General features: G+C 49.8%; 1 protein-coding gene across 3 annotated transcripts in view; it reads right to left on the bottom strand.

Moving 5' to 3' along the window:
* LOC144169200 (uncharacterized) overlaps positions 1-18,311 on the bottom strand; it is a 75,406-nt gene that overhangs the window by 16,509 nt on the left and 40,586 nt on the right. For all 3 annotated transcript variants that reach the window (XR_013322384.1, XR_013322383.1, XR_013322385.1), the window contains one exon: positions 7,717-9,006. The gene's annotated coding sequence lies outside the window, so the exon portion shown is untranslated. The remainder of the gene's footprint in view (positions 1-7,716; positions 9,007-18,311) is intronic.

Genomic DNA, 18,311 nt, shown 5'->3' with positions numbered 1-18,311 from the left:
ATCGTCAAGTTGGTCTGGATTTTCAGACTCAAAGTATTTCATTTCCTTTTGTGCCAAAAACCATCGTTGTGCGGGTTGTTAGGTAGAAAAACGGCCCGGGGTGGAAAGAGCAAAAGAGGGACGAAGTTTAGATTGCATTGATCAAAACCAGGTTCCCAGAGCCGGAGCTCACTACATACCGCCGCGCCAACTCACAACGTTGTACGCGGAGCAACAGAAGTTTGTATACCACGCGGAGCATATTGGCGCACATGACGGCAACCAACATGTGCAACCCAGCCACAGAGAACTGATTCTCAAGAAGCTATGGCGAGAAGTGTCGCCAGCCTTCCTGTTAAAGTATTTTCCCCAAAAGACAAAAAATTGAATGTATTGTCGCAGTAGGATAAAGGTAGCAACGAAATCGAACAAATGCCCGAAATTACCAAGTGGCTAATTTAGAAGAGATTGATAAACAGCGCCATGCTTTGGGCATCGAAGCACATCAGCAGTCTTAAGCGCCCCGAAGAATTTTTCGGGGCGTCGTTCGTGTCGATGTATAATACAACCCAGAGAAGCACATATCGCTTGTGGTTTATTGACCAACGCTTTAATATCAGTCCTGGATTCGCGCTTCGTGGTCCAGATGAAGTAGTGAGATATCCAAACGAGTCGCAATGAGTTTCATGGCACGTTTTTAACCGGAAGGACGGAGTAAGTACAAGAAAGGAGGTGAACCAAGGCTTCATAGCGCGGCCAAATAACGTCACCAGCGGTCACCTATAGGTTAAACTAGCCGAATTTGCCGCAGGTGATAAAACTGCGCGGCATCCTCGAGCATTGTTTCACTGCGCAGCCCCGCAATAAATTTTGGCCGCTATCATTTTGTGTTTAAAGTTCCGCTCCTCGCTACTTTGCCGTCCCCAATACGAAGGTTTGGAGTGCGCTTTGGTTTGGATTGTGAGATTTTAGCTGACCCTTTTTGACGTCCGCACCCTCCCGGCGGCCCGCTCTGCGCTTCCGGAGCGTCAGCAGCACAAACACTCGTAGCTAAGCGATAACCGTATCTCCATCGACGGGGTATAATTTGAGTCAGTTTTCTTGCCTTGTACGTGAGTAAACCAAAACTTCATCGAAAAGAATTATAACAATTGATAATTTTTGCACTCAAATGCAGCAAAATGCTGTGTTTATTGCCTTATTTCATTTTTATAGAAGTCACTGACACGCTTTAATGGACCTACTTAGATTTAAAAAAAGCCGTTCAACTTTCGAATAGCCTAGACAAGACTTTCTCAGAGCTGCATATGTGGGGGCCTGAGCATCGATTGACACTTTTAGCATGCGTTCTATAGACGTCGCTGAGATGTGTGACATCTTCGCCTATAGATGGTTTGCACTCACGCTAGCGTAGGTGCCATGTTTGTGACCCACAAGCACGGCGAAAGGCTGCGCACTTATCTGGTGCTCTTATCTTTGGGTGCGCTGAAAAAGCTGGAAGTGGGTCACAAGAAGTGGTTGTGATGACGTAATATGCAAGCTATGTATTAGGGAGCGCTTTCACCTTCTCTTGCTCACGTTTGAATTGGATAAACTGAGTGCGCTGGTGCGCGCTTGCCTCGCGGGGGCCAACCATCATGGAATTCGGCGCGGTAACACAAGCTGCTGCGGCGGTCTCCTCCGCGAACTCTGCGAGTAAAGCGGTGCCGCGCTCGGCTAGCGCCGCTCGCCCCGGAGCTCGCCACGCGTGAGCAAGGGCGCTCCCGCTTGCTATCGGTGTGTAGCGGACCGCGCAAAACGGTCAGCTAAACATCTATATTCACTCACGTGCGCTTGCCGCAATGCGCGGTTTCGGCGTCTAGATATATTCTTGCTCCATGCGGCAAGGATAGAGTTAAGTAATGTTAACTACAACAAGAGTGTCACTCCATACTTGAGCAGGTGCGTTGACGAAAGATCAGCCTCTAAGACTTTTTTATGTGCAAGTGACAATTCTCAAACAGAATTTAACAACTACAGAGCTGCACGTACCAGCTGTGGGGTTTTGTTCCCCCTGCGGTTTAGGTTGCTACGAATCTTAGCTCACACAATGCAGCCACCGTAGCCTTTACGGCTATCGGAGCTGAGAGCAACCGAGGGCGGCGCTGCACAACGCGTCTCTGTAAAGTCGGCATGGGGATTATCGCATTTGTTGCCTGCTTTACTGGGGCTCGCTCTCCCTGCTGTTTCTTTGCTGTCAGGCGGCTTTCGATGCTTTTCCGCACTATATTTTCCGTATGCGGAACTTTTTATCACAATAAAAGACTTCAAAACGCACACGCTAGAGCAAGGTGTGATTTAAAGTCCAGTTTGTGATACAGCTCCGGAAGAAACAGTGCAGGCTTCACGCAATTCCTGCGAAGCTGGTGCATTGCGGAGCGCGAAGAGTTGAACCTAGGTGCCAGCTTCTGTATTCAGCAATCTTTCGAACAAAGAGAACAGTCATAGTCTAATAACCGACAACCGCGAAGATGCAAGAACAAAACATTTCTATGCCTTCGGGGCTGTCGGCTTTGGTAAAACGCATTACGATTTCTGGTAATCGTGCATGAGCTATAATCGATTTTGCAATCTTGTTCAACGCTCCAAAGTACTCTGTCTCATCACTTTACGTTGTCCTGGCATAAACGTATGCCGACATGCACTATGGGCCGCAAAAAATGTAGGTTGAGTACTAAATACCATAGCTACTACCTGTGTAGGCGCGTGCTGGTTTTATACCAAGCTCCTAACCGAAATGGAGTCCTATTGCGCAAAACGAGTCACGAGTATGTTTGTTCAGACTTGGAGGGATATTTCGGTACATTTCCCACAGCCTTATCCTCCCAATATTCAGATATGCCTTATAGTAAAACCGCAATTAAGAGGAGGAGGCAGAAGAGCATGATTTGGATTGGATTGAAAAAATTTTTTATTGGGCCGGTGGTTAAAGCCTTACACGAAGACTTCAGACTTCGCCGGAGTCGCCCTCGCCGACGCCGCCAGGACTGAGCCTCGGTTCCGGTCATAAGGTCGCTAGGGCCTGGTTAGCGCTACGATGACCCACTGGACGGCCTAAATTTATAGGTCTTGGTCTTCGGCCTCCTCAAAGGCGGGCGGCGGTCCTGTCGTGGATTCTTCCGAGAAGTTGAGACAGTCCCAGGCGATGTGATGAGGGTCGCGGTGTCGGCAGTGTCCATAAAAAGCCGATGTGGAAATGTACATTTTCCTTTGAGTGTCATTTCGTCTAGCTTCGGGGTAGGCTGAGCACCGCCGTTTATTCCAAAACTATACAGTCTCTTTATGACAGTCGTGTGTGTGCGTCTCCGGGTAAATCTTGTGTAATAGGCACGTGCTCATGACTATTCCCGTCTGGAGCTGAATGTACATGACTGCCTGCTCTCTGCCGAGTCCTTTGCAGGGCGGCAAGAGCCTACGTCTTTGTACCTGGCCATTCGGTCACTCGTGCTTGGCCACGGCCATTTCTCCCTCGGCCCGGCGCGGCCTCGTATTTCGCGCGCCCGGGTGTGTGCGCTTTCGTTGTAGTTTACACTGACGTCCGACAGCTCTCCTGCGTGTGCCGGGAATTACTTGATTTTCTTCTTTTCCAAAATTCTTGGCGCTACTCTCACGGATTTTCTCTGCAGCGTTGGTGACCACTCAGTCCGAAGTGCCTTGTAGCGCCGCTATCATCTTCTTCAGCGCGACGATCATCATCAGCAGATTGGCCAGCTGACACGCGGCACTCAGCATGCGGTCTCAGAAGGGCCCCCTCGTTCTATGCGCCTCGTTCCGACCATGGCACAGCCAACTCAACCAGAATAAACGTGGGCTCGGCCGCACCACCTCATCGGCCGCACCACCTCATCGGCCGCCTACAATTTGGTGACCCGAACGAGCGGCTTCGCCATGGCTTCGCAACGCTGCTTCCCCAGCCAGAACGCGGACGACGGCCCGCGAAGAACGTTCCCCGCCCTCCCAGACCTTCCTTTGCTGATTCCGTTTGGCGCCATCAGAAACCACGCTGCATGGTTCGTCATCCTGGAGAGCCATTTTTATGTTCACGACATCCAGTCCCAGGAGACCAGGTACCGCGTCACTTTAGAGAAGCTACCTGCTGACCTCACTGGGCGCATCCAGCTGCCGGCCCCAGGCCCACGTGCATACGACGATCTCAAGGCTGCGGTCCTAAACCACTATGGTATAGCACCGCCTTCGTCCACACCACCACGCCTTTCAACGGCATCAGTGGATTGCACGTCGCCGGTCTGTCCACCCTCGCATGACCAACAAACGCGAGCCCCGACTTCGACTTGCGGGGCTTCCGAGTTGGCGTTGCACTTAGTCAACTCGACTCCACACCATGGCGCAGTCCCACACGTTGTTGCGTCTCCTGCCCAAACCCACCCGGGTGTGGACTGCTGTGCCGCTAACAACTGGGACACTTCACCGCCTTCTCCGCACGGCACGGCTGAGAATGAACTTTCAGACCCTTCTCCTCCCCGCACATGCGAGCCCTCTCCCCCGTCAGTGGTGGAACAGCTTCCAGCAGTCGACAACAGCTCGAGATCCTCACTCGAAACTGCTCAGACTGCCTCCGACAGACCTGACACCCTGGCTACGACGGAGACACCGGAGAAGCAATTGCGGGACAAACGTCCCAACAAATGTCACCGAAAGAACAATCTCGTGTCCCCATGCAGTCAGAAGCGCCGCAAACTGCTAACCCCACCTCGGCCGATTCCATGCTACAGGAGCGCATTCGGTTTACGGTTTGACAGGCGCTCTGCTCTGCGACCCCGGTTGAAATCAGCGCGAGTGCACTGCACGACAAGAACCCGACCCACCGCTAGTTCGAGAGACGCTTGTCGTTGGCGCCCTCCGCTGCTCCGTCTCGCACGGCGCATGCGCACGTTGCCCAGACAGCAACACATCCCCAGAGCTCACACGACAGCACAGTCCAGCCCGCACTCCGCTCGTCATTCTGCTGCACCACGCTTCACCTTGTCGCTGTCCTTCAAGTTACGCCTGCCGCTCGCTCTACCATCAATGGCAGCAGCCGCTTCGCACCCCGCAATGCGTCCGCGGCCGCACTCCCAGCCTCGACCACCAGAGGTTGCCCCTTACCCGAACGCTACCTCGCCGACGACCAGGACCGTGCCCTTTACTCAACCCCGGCCACTAGACCACTGACTGCCCACGGACTCTCTTCCTGACTACGGACAAATTGTACATACCTGTACATAGTACATCGTTTTCACACATTTCTCATAACGCGCTACGTGCTAGGGGGGGAGCCCTGTAGCGCCGCTATCATCTTCTTCAGCGCGACGATCATCATCAGCAGATTGGCCAGCTGACACGCGGCACTCAGCACGCGGTCTCAGAAGGGCCCCCTCGTTCTATGCGCCTCGTTCCGACCATGGCACAGCCAACTCAACCAGAATAAACATGGGCTCGGCCGCACCACCTCATCGGCCGCCTACAGCCTTACCGTTTGCCTTGAGTCGCTGAGCGTTGTGCTGCACCCTAGGTCTTTAAAGGTTAGTGCCATGGCTGCTTCCTCAGCTTCTTCGGGTTTGCCGCTCTTCGTACTGGCCGCCACCCTGACGTTGCTTCGGCGTAGACCACGGTTAAGGCGAAACTGCTTCGATTCTCGTACGGGGTTGCGTTTACGTAGCGGGCTCCCGCGTCTCATGTGTCTATTTCCGCCAGCGCCTTGGCCCTCGTTTTTCGTTTGCTCTCGTTGTACTCGGGGTTCATGTTACGTGGACCGAAGAAAACTTTATTCAACAGTAAACTCGATTTGGTTAGTGGGTGGCTCCTCAGTCCAAGACGACAGAGTAATAGTAATTGTGCTCAATCCATGTAATGTCATCCCGAGTAGGCCGCGAGTTTTTCTGTATGGCTGCAGGAGTTGTACTCGGGGTGCATGTTACGCGGACAGGAGAAAACTTTAACTGTAAAATCAAGCTGGTTGGTGGGTAGCTCCTCAGTCCAAGACGACAGAGCTCTTCAGTGGTATTGGAGGATAACGAGGCAGCAAAGCCGATGGCGGTGCGCAATTCGTAAAGGGTAGCTTAATGAGTGATGTTGCCGGGAGGCAGTTGAATTACCGCAATGATTACTGCAAGGATGGCGCGGGTGGGTGAGGCAGGTTTAGGGCTGGGACCAACGGAACTCTAGATGTTATTTTATCACCGAAGCTGTTGACCAAATTTTTTGTGTGTTTTTGTCGCGATTGAAAATACCCACAATTATTTGCTGAGTTCTCGAGCACTCGCGCCTCTAACGACGTCCGTCAAGCTAAGCATACCCACTAAGAGAGATTGGCTAATATTGTCCAAAAAACTGGACTGTTCGCCGCGTTCCTGGAACGTCCGTTCGTCAATCCTAGCATACCCACTTAGGGAGACTGGCCAACATTGGCCAAAAAAAAATCTTCCCACCAGGCGTGAGACTTGGAGTTGCAGAAAAGATGTCCGTAAATCTATGTGCGAAAGACTGAAACGTCAAAGGCCCAGACGGCACAGAGTTGAACTCCAACGACGATCAGGACGTAAGAATCGGCTCGGCAGAGAGAGAGAGAGCTCTTTAATGTGGGCTGGAGAGGTCAGCTCAGTCAGCCAACTTGCCAATCTGCCACGACAGTGGGTTAATACGCGATAGTCAAACGGCCTACTTACTCGGCCGCGACTGCGGGGAGGGTAATCACGCCACCCCTTCGAGCCAGAACACGTAATGCGGGACACGCTTCACCTGCGGCGCCTAGTTAAGGGACGTGCGTTCCGTTCGTGTGTTCGTAAAACACACTCTTCTCAATTGCAGCCGATTTGCTTCTTCACCGTGATCGCAACAAAGCTGGAGTAAGTGTCGTTGCGGCAGCGAAGAAGAAGTAAATCGGCTGCAATCGCGGCATTAAACCACCGTGATGGTTGGGAATGTTGCGTACATCGTCGCTACCTTGAAGTCGTAAGCGTTAGTTTGAGTTTCCTGGATTATTTGTTTAATTCGACATGTCTCTCGGCGATGGAGTAAGAGCTATTTCGTTCTGGCAGTCGCCGCTCCCCTGACATGCCGTGAGCACAATGGAATGGTCGGGAGAAACATAGAAGGTGAGAGCACTGGTGGAAGATCTGGGGGGCACGAAACTTTCACTAGATGGCACTACAGAAGGCGTAGGTATGGCGCCAGAAACGGGAGCGTCCACAGGCGACGCGGCTGCCGGGCCGCAGCTCTCGGTGTTCTCAACACCCTGGATAGGTATGGTGACGCCATTAGCGGGGACCAACGCAGACGGCCGCCCTGCGGCTTTCAGCTCGGCGCTTGTGGCATCGCTCACAGAATGAGGTGTGGTCAGAGCAGGCATACTGGTAAGAGCATGCATGCAAAGACAGGAGTTTGCAAGTGTCGACAATTGCTGCTGTCAGAACGTTGCCATGCACTCATACAAATAAACTGTATGTTGTGCCCACATGTGCAATCACGATGCTCTTATACTTGGCCGGCACGTTAGAGCCACAAAGGATATCAAGTGTAATGATCTTAAATTGTTTGAAGTATTTGTATGAATTTTCTACTTGTTGGGCCTACGCGGCGAGCTTTACATGAGATATCGCAAATCTTGCAGCATACCGTTCGAAATTGTACAAGTATAAAATATGGTGCTCCGTCAATGCTATCACTAAAACCATATTTTTGTGACCCTACGCCACTTACCCACATTTTATACTGTGCCCAGTTTGTACCGTTTTCTTTATTGTGTATTTAAAAAGTAATAAATGGCCTATTTTTGCTGAAGTCTGGATGATTTGCTTCGTCATCTGAAGAAAGATCAATGAAATGATGGAGGAATGCGATGACCATTTTTTGTTTCGTAGAAAACACTGTACAGCTTTACCGCCGCAGTCAAAAACGATCGGCGTGCCAGTTGAAATACTTCTCTAACCTGCATATGAAGTTTAGTCTTTGCCGGCGATGTAACTTTCAGCCGAGCCGCTTATTAAAATGTGGCGTACAGTTTACTGGAAAAAATATATCCATTCTTGGGTCCCTCCTTTCATACATCTTTCCTGTAGTTCTCGTGATGAAAATATTTTGGACATTTAAGCTCGACTTTACCAAAGAAGGCACATAAAGGCGGGAAAACAATATTCCAAGCGCATTCACTCCTTCACTTTCTGGTAGATGTTACTATAATTGTTTATTCTTTTATACTATTTGCTTAACAACTAATGTACAACAAAACTACAATTCCGAAGAGTTTTAAAGGAGGCTTCTTCTTGCTTTTCTCAAGGCACGTGGGAACCTCAGGATATCTCAGATAGAACACACAACCCTAAATGTCTGAAACAATATTGTAATTAGTATTCTAGGCAGCTTACCTATGGCAGTTTACTGGTGGTTACAGACTCCTATCCTTTCCCCTGCTCACCGGGCAACATTCCATCTCAAGTAAAACAATTAAACATTGAAAGAGGTTAGAAAATGACACCTGCATCAGTGCACCTCTTCGTCCGACAACAACTTGTAACCAAGTCTGACGAGCGTGTGATTGCATGTCCGCTGGATTGACAAAATTGTTTTCATTGCCAACTTCCTCTTCCATGTGTGTGCTACTAATTGGGTATTTCTTATTGTAGAATGGTCGTTCTTCAAATCCTTTGGCCTCGCTTTGGTATGGATTTTGAGGTATTCATACACCGATGGGCCATATTCTAAACCAAGTTTGCTGTATAGTAGCATCGTCTCGTTCACCACATCACCGGTGAGGTCTTCAAAACGAAGTTGATGAGAACGGTTCGGTCCAACCCACCGGGCCAACTCCTCAAAAGCATCGAGGTCATTGCGCAGTTGAGCACATAGAGCTTCGGGGTTGTTGCAGTCCTGGTTCTTCGTGCACCAACGCAGACCCCGGCGCGAGGCATATATGGCACGGGGGTCTCGCACCAAATGCACCACCCGAACGCGCCGGGCAATATCCGGCCGTCGCGTCATCCAAAGTTTCACCTGTAGAGTAGGAGAACAACGGCACGTGAAAATTGTGAATTAAATATTTAGATGTGCAAAACACGAAGTTCGAGTACAAATACGATCGAAGAAGTTCGCAACACTTAGACAGCGTGGAGGCACAAATTTCTATTTCCATTTTTCAACGCTCATCAAGACTACGTAGGTTGAATTTAAATTATATATAAACTGGTGCGAAATTTATTCCATCATCTCAAAATGGCGCCAGAGTGTGTAAGACGTTTACCAGTTACTGCAGCGCAGGTCCCGCTTTTTCTACTAGCCTACGAGAATACTGTGACAATATAATTTCTTATTGCCCTGAAGAGACCTTGCGATGCGTCTGGTGTAGTCTGTGTAAATTCTAGATATGTGGGGGCCACACCCATCCGGCTCATGCCTGCAGCGACACATTCAGGGTCTCCATTCGGCAGTACATGGCGCACTATGGACAAGCTCGGGATTGCCATCCCGTCATAATGCGAACGAAGGACTCGTCGTGGCCTTTCCCACATTGTTTCGGAGCCCACACAGCACGCCCCAGCGCCATCGGTGACAGCACCTGTCTCTCCTGACAGCGGAGAGTTCGCCCGTGGTCACTCGACCTCTCCGAAGCACCATTCACTGACTCCGATACGCGATCTTGCTACCACCGATAAAAAGGGACCTCAGCTCCGCATTTCCGGAAGCAAAATTCTGCCTCCGTAGACCTGCTCCCGAACGGCTTTCTTCCGCCGAAATATCATTGATAATACCGTTGAAACGTAGCAATGTTTGCCCCTGTTGACGCCAGAGGCGCCGTTCCTGTTAGTGGCGCATACATTTGACGACGTGCCTGAAGAGTAACGGTGCCTCACGAAGTACTACTGTTACCTAAAGCAACGACGCACCACAGTTACCTGTGTGTTCATGCACAGCTCGCATTACCGTGAGGGCAATTTTCGTAGCATTGAATATATTGTGGTGAGCATCGTGCTGAGCATGACGAAATACTGGGGGACTTTCGTGTCACAACAAAGAGCTGCCACCAATTCCTCCTTCGCCGACGTAAAGCTCTCCCCTAGTGTATGCCAACGTTTTAAAAGAAGCCCGGTGCCGTTTTTGGAAAAGTGGTTATTGCGGACAATTTGAAGTTACCTCAAGAGTATGCTGTCCTAACGCTATTGTGGTTTTCTACTACTGACACAAATATCGTGTGTACGCCTTCCCACCTGTTCAACAAACGTAACTGTTTCCTGCAGCACTTCTCCGGGCTCAGCGTTTATGACGGCCTCACAGACCCAATTGTTTTACCCTGGTTCGGGTCCCTCTTAGTTGCTACGTTTCAGTGTATTGGTAGCGTTCGAAATGTTGATTGTGTTAGTGCATTGGACGAACAGCCAAAAGACGAGATCAATGGACTATTAGCCTAACTAACCCAGCATTTTCTGCCGTCTGCGGCTGAGCTGTTAATGGCACCGGTTTCCACGCGGCCGAGAGAAACGTACACTACTTCATTGAAATCGATCTTTCGATCTCCGGCCGTCCACCCACTTCTTTGGGGCGCACAATTACGGACATGACAGCTTCCACACTAGCTGTCATGCACCCCTACCACATACACCGTATCAAGTATCGCCCGAAAGACCATTTTGGGCAGTGACCATATGTTTTCTGGCGAACTGAATGGCGCATAATTGACAAATAATTGGACAAAATTCTTAAGGCGCTGTTCGGCTTTCCAGTAGCCATTTTGCGTCATTGTTATTCCCGTAAAAAACGGTTGTGCGACATTTTGCGTTGGAAATCGCCGGTTACAGACCTTTTTATTTTTTTCGTCCTGGGAGCAGCATATTATTAGTGCGCTGTGCTAGCGGCCCGAGAGTTGGCGCAGTCGACAGGAAAATGCAACGGCGCATGCGGAACACAGACCAGAACATGCTTTGATCTCATGTAAGATTAACGGGTGGAAAAGTTTATACAAGGTGCCTCGTGATGACGTGAACGCTTTACCAGAAATACAGAACACTCTCGATTGCCTGCAAGCCACAGTGATTTTGTTCCCGCACCCTGTGATTTGGTCATTGGAAAAGGTACATCGTAGAGGCCGATCCAGAAAAAAAGGGGTTTTGCCAGTATATATATCCTGTACGAATTTAACGTTATGCTATTCAGCCTCCGCGACCCGCCTGCCACATTGCAATGAGTGAGGGATACTATTCGGCTTCGCCTGAAGTGGAAGACGGGCCCTATGCTACATGGATGACATGGTTACCTTCCCATTATTTTAAGTAAAATAAGCGCTATTTGAAAATTTTGACCTGCCTAACCCCTTTCGTACTCTAATGGAATGTCAATAAAACACATTTTGCTGCCTGGTGGGTTGACCAACCTCGGCCACGGTGTGCCATATATAAGGTGCCCACCCCGACCCTGCCAGATTGGGCGTCGTGGCCGCATACTCAAAGCCTAGCACAATGACGGATCTTTGTAGTTTTCTTCTAATCCCTTTGAATTTTCTGCGCTTCAACTGCAAATTAGCGTCAATCATGCCTCTTCTGACCTGAGCAGCTCAGTTACCAACAACTACCGTCTGTGCAGACCCCCAAATAAAGATTCTCAGAGGAATCCAGAAGTTTCTAAAAACTGCAAAACTTGCTGAGGCCCCTCTAACAAAGCCTTGATTTTGCTACATAGCCTAAGACAGTGTAGGCTGTCTTTAGTAAACAATGTATATTTTAGCGAATTATCGCTTTGTAACAAAGATGCAAATACAGGCGAGGAAGAAGCGGTGAACAAACTGCCACCAACAGTCGAGCGTAGGCGGATGGATTGCCATGGCGTTTACGCCCCCCCTCCCCCCTCCTTCCTCCCCCAGCATTATTCTTACCGCCCTATTCTATCCGGTCACAGAATAAGACTGTATGCTGGCGATGACACGATCGAACATTCGCCCCATCAAATAAGATTGCTTAGTGCTACCACGGCCAACAATTAACCCCAGTTTCACCCAGAGCGAAATATGTTGAAACAGCCATGCTGTATTTCCCTTGTGTTGGCTGGAACATCAATGGTTGCTCGCTGTAGAACGGCGGCGCCGTCGCCCAGCAAAATCTACGGGATGCGAAACGGAATTAGCAGCTAAATCTAAACGCACGGCGTCACGGGGTCAATTCCCGGCCGCGGCGGCCGCTTTTTCTGATGGAGGCAAAAAGCAAAAACGCCCGTGTGTACGATATTTCGGCGCACGTTAAAGATCCCCAGGTGGTGAAAATTATTCGGGAGCCCTACATTACGGCGCGCCTCATCGCCTTCGTTGCGTCGACGCGTTAAACTCTACAATCAATCAGCTAAATCCAAATCGCGGAATGCTCCTTTCTCTCTCCCTCGTAAAGCTGTAGGGAGAGGAAGACGCTCCTGCGTGCCAGAACTGCACCCTCTGTTGAGGAATTAGACCCGCGCCATGGCTCTGCTGAGTCCACCCGTTTAATCTTGTTTCTCTACTAACTCATGATGATGATCTGTACATTGGCAAGAGGTCTTCTTCCTTTTCGCAACGTCCTCCCGCGCGCGATAGGGCTGCATCTACGAATAAAAAAGACGAAATGAAAAAACTTTCAAAAAAAAAATTGGCGGCGTATCTGCTCCTTTCGTTGCAAATGCCGTCAAAAGACGATAGTCTTTATCGGCTTTTGCGAAGTAAATGCCTCCCTTCGCTTTCCCGCTCAGCTCTCATGTTGTTCCTCTTGCGTCGCGCTCCTCCCAAGGTAAAGACGCCAAATGTTTGCTTAAATCATTTTAAATTTCCCGCGTTCCACTGCTCCAAACTGGGTGTCTCGATGCGAACGCTGCCGTACGGCGAAGACGAGCGTTAATCGAGGCGCCCTACTTCAACGTTTATAGAACCGCGTTTCCCTGCTCCACGTGCGTTGCAAGCAGAACGTGAAACCTATCTAGTGGAACTTTGCGTAACTGTCGCCGGTTGATTTTTTAAAATGGCGCCAGAAGCTATAGTGGCGCGGGCGACAGCAGGCGATGGCGGAGTGAATTCTTTTTCTGCAGTTGATGAAGTATTTAATTTCGCAAAAGACAAGCATGTTTGATTTTTTATAAAGAAACACTGCAAATATCACTTCTGTATTGATTTGTTGTCTCATATTTGCGTAATGTGTTGTTCTTCTTCAACAATGTTGACAAGTATGAACATTACACCGGACATAGACGGGTAGATTTAGCTGTGACTATATAAGACTATTGCGCAAACATTGTTTTGCTTTGGCCGGGTGGCTGAATCGAGCCACAGACAGACAGACGGACTCCGGTCACCGAGGCGAACGGTCGTGAAATCATGAGCTCGTTTCGAGCGGCAACCGCGGTCGACGCCGACCGCGGAAACAGGACCGAAGGAAAGGAAACCCAGGATTTTCAGATTATCTTGCCGACGCTGCCTACCGGACGCATTGTGCTCAACACCGTGTTTTTCACGCCGATGTAAAGGGACGACCGTACCGAGTCGAAGACTTCAGGGACGCTCTGGCCAAACTTGGTGCACTGCCCGAGGTAATTTCCTTGGGTGCCTATCAAATCAATCATGTTTGGGCTGTAACTTTTAGGACTGCAGAAGCGACAAAGAAAATGCTGACCACGACGGAGCTGCAGGTGAAGGGGCGTCGCTGCCTCGTCATCGACCCACAGAATCAGGAGGTGAAGTTGAAGCTCCACTGGCTTTTGCACGGGGTGGCAGACGAGGACATCCGTTCAGCGTTCGTGCCCTACGGCAGAGTCAGCGAGGTTACGAGGGAACGCTGGCGGGTCGCCGGCGTCAACGAAAAGACTTCTGCTACGAGGACTGTGCTTCTCAAGCTCAAGTCAGGAGTCAAGATCGGTGACCTACCTCACCAAATTCGTGTTGCCTGAGAACTGGCTCTCGTCGTGGTGCCCGGCCGGCCCATGCTGTGCCTTCGCTGCAACGGCGAAGGGCACGTGAGACGGGAGTGCAAGGTGCCTGGGTGTTCCCTGTGTCGACGCTTTGGCCATGCTGAGGCCCAGTGCACGATTTCGTACGCGAGCGCGGTTGGGCCACCGGGTCACGACGATGAGTCCGAACACCTCATGGATGCCGAGGAGGCCGAAGAAGCAGCCAAGGGCACGGGGGATCAAGAAAAGACGGAGGAAGAGGCCACCACGTCAACGAACGCTTGCGAGGCCATAGCGACAGCAGGCGGAGGAGACAACGACGTGCCGGAGCAAGCTTCGGCTCCCACGGATGACCTGTCGAAAGACGATGACACCCGAACGAACGCCCAGGCAACGGTCAACTACGCTTCCGACGCCATGGACGTGCTCGGGAACCCGGTCACCAAACGGTGCCACATCGACGTTGCCGAGGGTGGCGTCAGTGACCCTGCACTTCAGGCCGACGAGCCGCCGATGAAGACGACGCCGGGACGCCACTCGACGACGCGGCTTATGCCAAGCGTCGCGGTGGAACGCAGGAGTATAGAGGCGTCGGGAGCGTCTCAAAAACAGCTCGACGACCCAGGGCCCAAACGCGTCGCTGAGCGACGCGCTGGATGTGAGCGGTGAATATTATGCCCCCGGTTTCTATTTCTTCACGGGGAAATGTCTTCTCTGAACCTAGCTACCCTAAACGTCCGCGGTCTTTCGAGTAAAAGACGGCAGAGTCACGTGCACCGCCTGCTAACAGATCTAGACGTAGACGTCTTAGCGGTTCAGGACACAAAGGTAGAGGGGGAGGAGGAGACCGGGGGCATGGTGCAACGTTTCACGTCGCGGTATTATGTGCGCGTCAGCCACGCAGTTGGCTTTACTGCTGGCTGCATGTTATTGGTGAAAAAGTTGCCGGGGCTTGGAGTGCGAGAGGTGTGCTCTGGCTTGTCAGGGCGACTCGTTGTATGCGATGTAGTATTGAGTGGTGAAGAGTGGCGAATTGTGTGCTTGCACGCGCCGAATGAAGTTAGATAAAGGGCTGAATTTTATGATAACATTAGGCCGTATCTGTTGACAGACAAGCGTCTTGTCGTACTAGGGGATTTTAATTGCGTCTTATCCACGCGAGATAAGATTAGTAATCGGCCATTTCGTGACGAGAGCACGGCTGTGCTGCAGGAAATAATAAATACTTGTGGGCTAGTAGATGTGGGTGAAGGTCTAGAGGGAGGACGGGAGGTGCAATTTACTAATTTTCAAGGAGTCAGTCACGCTAGACTGGATAGAGTGTATGTATCGTGTGATCTAATTGAAAAATGTGAAGGGTACGAAGTAAAGCCTGTACCATTTTCAGATCACTGCCTGGTGGTGTCTAATCTAGGGTACAAGAAACGGACCAATCCTTTCACGTGGGAGCTCTGGAAATTAAATGATAAGTTACTAAAAGATGAAATCTTTTTTGAAAAAGCGAGTGGTTTGATTCGGAAAATAGAAGGGGATAAAATCGGTGAACAGTGGGAATGGTGTAAACAGGAGGTAAAAATAAGGGCCATTGAGAGGTCCACTGTCGTACGATACGAACAGAAAATTATAGAAAAGACACTAAGAAAACTTATCCGTGAAGAGTGCAATGCTCCTGGGGTGTTTAGTGAGGATATCAGAAAAATGAAACAGAAACTTGAGGCGCTTGACGATGAACGCTACCGGGGAGCCCTCGTGAGAGCGAGAGTGGACCGATTAGCCGGTGGAGAGGCCCCTACCAAGCGTGCGCTGGGTTTAGAACGGGCGAACACTCGACGTAATCATATAAGGGAGATAGAGTGGGAAGGACGGGTGACGGGTGATCAGCAAGAGATTGAACGGGCTTTTCATCACTACTACGAAGATTTGTTTGCCTACCGCAGGGCTGAGGTGGAGGCCTTTAAAACCGAGTTTATCAGTGCTTTCCCAAGGATTGATGAAGACTACAAAGAAAGTTTAAGCCAGCCTATTGCAGTTGCAGAAGTTGAATGTGCAATCGATAGTTTGAACAACGGAAAGTCACCGGGTACAGATGGATTAACTGCAGCCTTTTACAAGGCCTTCAAAAACGAATTATCGCCACTTTTGGCAGCACTATTTAACGAGGCCTTCGAACTAAAGGCATTGCCACTCTCTTACGGAGAAGCGCACACGATACTCATACCTAAAACAGAGGACACGGACAAACTTAAACAGGTTACAGCATATCGGCCTATATCCTTGACAAATGTAGATTACAAAATTTTTATGAAGGTGCTTGCACAAAGAATTCAAACAGTCATAAAGCAGATTGTAGGGCCACACCAGACGTGTGGCATAAAAGGACGCACTATTTTTTCAAACACACACAAGGCGAGATGTGTGCTGGAATGCTGCGACGCTGCCCGAGTTCGCGTGGCTGTTCTCCAGCTTGATTTGGAGAAGGCGTTTGACTGTGTGTCCCATGAATTATTGTTGCTGATTTTAGATCATGTGAACGTTGGAACAGTCATCAAGGAGGGGGTGGCTCTGGCGTACCGGAAGTGCACCACGAGGTTAATTGTAAACAAGACGCTGGGGGCCCCCATTAGCATGGAACGGTCGGTGCGCCAGGGCTGCCCTCTGAGCCCACTTCTTTTCTGCCTGTATATCGAAACGCTCTGCTTAAATATAATTGAAAGTGAACACATTCGCGGGTTTAAGCTATGCGAGGCAGAGGTAAAACTTCTGGCCTACGCAGACGACATTGCTCTTTCCTGTACGACCAAGGATAGTGTTACAAAAGCGGTGGACATTGTTAAACGTTTTGGGTCAATAACAGGTAGTGGGGTAAACTGGGGGAAATGTTTGGGATTCTGGCATGGTGACTGGTCTTTGACACCGGAATTTTTTGCCAACGTGAGCTGGGAAACCAGTCCCGTTAAGTATCTAGGGACGCCACTGGAGTGCTACCAGGACAGCGAACCGTATTGGCGTGCCCGAACGAGAACATACGCGACAGGGCAGAAAAGTGGAAAGGGGTTTTTCTTTCAATGTTTGCTAAAGCGACTGTTCGTAATTTATTTTTTATTGCCAAAGTTTGGTACGTTATGCAAGTGTTGCACTGCTCGCGTTTGAATGTACAGAAAATGCATCGTGCATTTGCTGTGTTTATTTGGTGATCTACATGGGAAAGGTGCAGTAGAGATAACCTTTTTCTACGCGTCAAGGAGGGCGGTCTTGGGTTGTCGCACCTGTTTGTCCGACAGTTGGTGAATAGGTTCCTTTTTCGTCGCGATACAAGCGATCCTTTTTTGCGAACAGTTTGCCAGGTGAGGCTGTCTCAAGCACAGCCGGAATTTGTCGTATCCAGTTTGCACATACAGGGAAGGATTTCAGGATATTTTAAAGAAGTTGTCATGTCATTTAGGTTTCTGTCAACTCGTTTTTCGATGGAATATTTGAGTACAGTGTCACGTTGAAAATTATATAAAGATGTTTGCGACAGTCTGTTCCCGATACCGCGATATAGAGAACTGTACAAAGAAGGCCCAGGGCAGGATGTACTGAAAAGAGTTAAGCGTATGGCTGTAAAACCGGGGGTGAAGTCCTTTTTTTTCAAACTTCATTCGGAGACACTTACTGTGCAAACATGGTTAAAAGAAAAGGGGTTAGATACACCGTGGGGTACTGACTGTACAATTTGTAAACAACCGGATAACATAGACCACGTTTTTATACACTGCTGGATGGCGGTTCACTTTTGGAATGTTATGCAGCGAACTTTACACAAAGACTTCCCACTTACCCCACATTATATACGGTATTTACCTATAGAGAATAACGAAGGAGTCCCCTACGATTTAATAATGCTCCTGGGCCTTCACAGCATATGGAGGGCGCGCATGGCGTGGCTCCATGGCGACGTGGATGCCCGGCCGGCCCGGCAGTTTCTGCGGGAGGGTGTCACGCAGTTCGTTGAGGGGCTGAGAGTCCAGCAGCCAGTACCAGATTGGTTGGATTTTCTAGAGCCGTTAATTTCTCTGACGTGATGATTAAATGACAAAGCCTAGCCGGAGACACGGCTGGTATGTTAATGTCGGTGTGTGTTGTACCAAATGCAGTGTGGTTATTTTTTGTGTTGTAAGTGTGTGTTGAAGACTGGTAATAAAGAAAAAAACAGACAGACCGACGGACAGACATACAGACATACAGACAGACCAAAATTTCTGGGTTTAAGTAGCCCAAGAAAGACTATCGTCTTTAATAAAATTCTACTCAGTTCAGTAGCCTGGTTCGAATCCGTCTAGCCGTTCGGTCACCGTTCGTCAGCAGCATAAATTTCCATCGGTGCTTTGACGCCTGATGCCGCTTTTTAATGGCGGTCTTCGTTAGGA

This window comes from Haemaphysalis longicornis, unplaced genomic scaffold, assembly GCF_048455015.1.
Source record: "Haemaphysalis longicornis isolate Haplotype H1 unplaced genomic scaffold, Haemaphysalis longicornis Haplotype H1 scaffold_2, whole genome shotgun sequence".
In the NCBI taxonomy this organism is placed as follows: Eukaryota; Metazoa; Arthropoda; class Arachnida; order Ixodida; family Ixodidae; genus Haemaphysalis; species Haemaphysalis longicornis.
The sequence above is the reverse complement of the archived record's forward strand: the minus strand, read 5'-3'. Positions and strand labels throughout refer to the sequence as shown.